The sequence below is a fragment of the Piliocolobus tephrosceles genome, chromosome 11, assembly GCF_002776525.5.
Source record: "Piliocolobus tephrosceles isolate RC106 chromosome 11, ASM277652v3, whole genome shotgun sequence".
Classification (NCBI taxonomy): domain Eukaryota; kingdom Metazoa; phylum Chordata; class Mammalia; order Primates; family Cercopithecidae; genus Piliocolobus; species Piliocolobus tephrosceles.
In genome coordinates, this window is record NC_045444.1 from 121,430,751 (window position 1) to 121,433,273 (window position 2,523).

At 43.5% G+C, this 2,523-nt stretch overlaps 1 pseudogene; it reads right to left on the bottom strand.

Moving 5' to 3' along the window:
- Positions 1-715: 715 nt before the first annotated feature.
- Positions 716-1,199, bottom strand: LOC111553735 (annotated as a pseudogene).
- Between the last annotated feature and the right edge of the window lie 1,324 nt (positions 1,200-2,523).

A 2,523-nucleotide genomic window follows, 5' to 3' on the forward strand; every position in this document is an offset into this window, starting at 1 on the left:
TTTCAAGGGCCAGCAAAGTCCTTCATTAAAGGACAAAGTCTTCCCTTGCTTTTCTACTCCACAGTCATCTAGGCTCTGACCTTCTTTAGCCATTATCAAGTATCTGGCTCTAATCTTGTGGTTGCCCAATACTGCTAATTAGCTTTTCACAAGTTTTGTTATCTTCCAATTAGATGATAGGCTACTTAAAGGCGGGTGCGGTGGCTCGTGCCTTTAATTCTAGCACTTTGGGAGGCCGAGGTGGACAGATAGCTTGAATCCAGAAGTTTGAGACAAGCCTGGGTAACAAGGCAAAACCCCATCTCTACAAAAAAAACAAACAACAACAACAACAAAATTAGCCGGGTAAGGTGGTGCACGCCTGTAGTCCCAGCTACTTAGGGGGCTGAGGTGGGAGGATTGCTTGGGCCCAGGAAGTGGGGGCTGCAGTGAGCTGAGATCTTGCCACTGCATTCTAACCTGGGCAACAGAGAAAAACCCTGTCTCAAAAAAGTAAAAAAAAAATGTATTCCATTTTTCCTATTTTCCTCCTGCACCTACATAGTACATGCTCTAAATGTCCTGGTTTTGAAAAGCAACATAGTCAATCCCCTTATGATTCAACATATACATTTTAGTGTTCTCTAAAGATTTTTCTAGAACCCATGTATGTTATTTATATAAACATGAATATTCTGCTAGCCCAAGAAATCTTTTGGGTGTTTCGTATCAGAACTCATGAGCTGACTGTGTCCCAGCCACAGGACTGCAGATGTTCATCCTGTGGGATTTTGACCTCAATATCATAAACAAAATTTGGATTATTCTTCTTCTGATTTTTCTCAAAAAGTTCATCCATGATGCTCTTCCTTTTGGCAAGCTCCTTGTTATTCAGTAAGTTCAGGTCTTTTTCAGGATCATTGGTTGTTTCCGGTCGAATTTGTCCCATTGTTTCTGCCAAACTCTCCCCCGACAAGCAACCTCGTAAAAAACTGGAACGCTTCTCTAGATGCCTCAGGAATCCTTGTTATGGGTAACTCCCGTGTCATATGTTATTCTTTAACTGTTCAGCCACTTGGGTGCAACCTGAAAGCTTTGAAAACTTGAACGGGCAGAATGTGCGAGCGAATTCTCCCCTTGATCTCATTCTCATAGATGAAGACACTAGCTGGAGGCTAGAATCAGATCCCACACTTCCTGGCAGTGCACCTCATTCCCACACACACTTCAGAGGATATCGGAGGAAATCTGATGAAAATGCATAAGTTGCATAATGACTTCCTGCCTTGGAAAACTACAGAAAGGGCATCTTCTTCTGCAGGCCAACATCTATACTTCCAGGAAGGGGTTGCTCCCACCCAACAGCAATGCAAAGAGGAGCACCTAAGTCAACTTTGAGGCTGGGCAGAGTCTGGCACTGCAGGAAGAGGCAATGGCCACAGTCCTACTGATGTGGCCAGGTGAACTCCCTGGAAGTAGAGGTGGGGCTGGCACAGGGCACCGTATGCTGGCTCCCATGATGGCATGTGGGGGTTCGGAGTCCTGAAGGGCACTGATTGAGCTGTTTCCACAGCAACACCCAGGGCTCACCAAAATTCACCCGTTCTAAGTGTACAGCTCAATGAGTTTTGTGACAGTATACAGTATACAGTCACGCAACCACCACTTTCTATATTCAAGAAATAGAATGTGTCCATTCTTGGAAAAAGCCCCTTGTGCCTCTTAGCAGTCCTCCCTTCCCCTCTGCCCCCAGGCAGCCACCGCTCTGCTTTCTGTCTCTATAGCTTTGCCTCCCCTGGAGAGTGAAATCACACAATTAGATACTCTTTCACTTAGCAAAGTGCTGCTGTGTGTCAGAAGTGTGTTTCTTTTCACCTTTGGGTAATATTCCATTACATGGTTATACCGTCATTTGTTTTTCTGCTCCTCAGTTGATAGACATTCGTGTGGTTTCCCATCTCCAGCTATCCTGAAGGAAGCTGCTACAAACATTTTGCATACGATTCCCTGTGTGTTCATTTCCTTTCATTTCTCTTGGATAAATACCTAGGAATAGGCTTGCTGGGTCATATGTCAGTGCATGTTAAACTTTATAAGCAAATGCATAACTGTAAAAGTTATATAGAGGACACATGGCTATGCACATTTGAATCAAATCAAATAAAAATTTAAAGTCACTTCCTCAGTTGCAGTTGCCACAGGTCAGGTGCTACTCACTAGCCACATGCAAATATATGTGGGAGAGCACAGCATGGAATATTTCCATCATCCTGGAAACTTCCATTAGACAGCACTGGTACACAATTTAATACACTGGGTTTCAGAACAGAAACACTTGTATTGATTTGGGCAAAGGATATTTCAAAAAGCCATGGATAGCCTTTCTCACTATTGTTTATATGAACAATAAGACCCTTGCCAAGTCTAGTTAAAAGAGGAAGCATCCCATTTTGTGTTAGCTCTGTGGAAAAAAAAAACTATTAGGAACAGTCCAAGGACCAAAGCATCTGACAGCCTGAAGAAGTGATTCTTCATCCCGTCGCA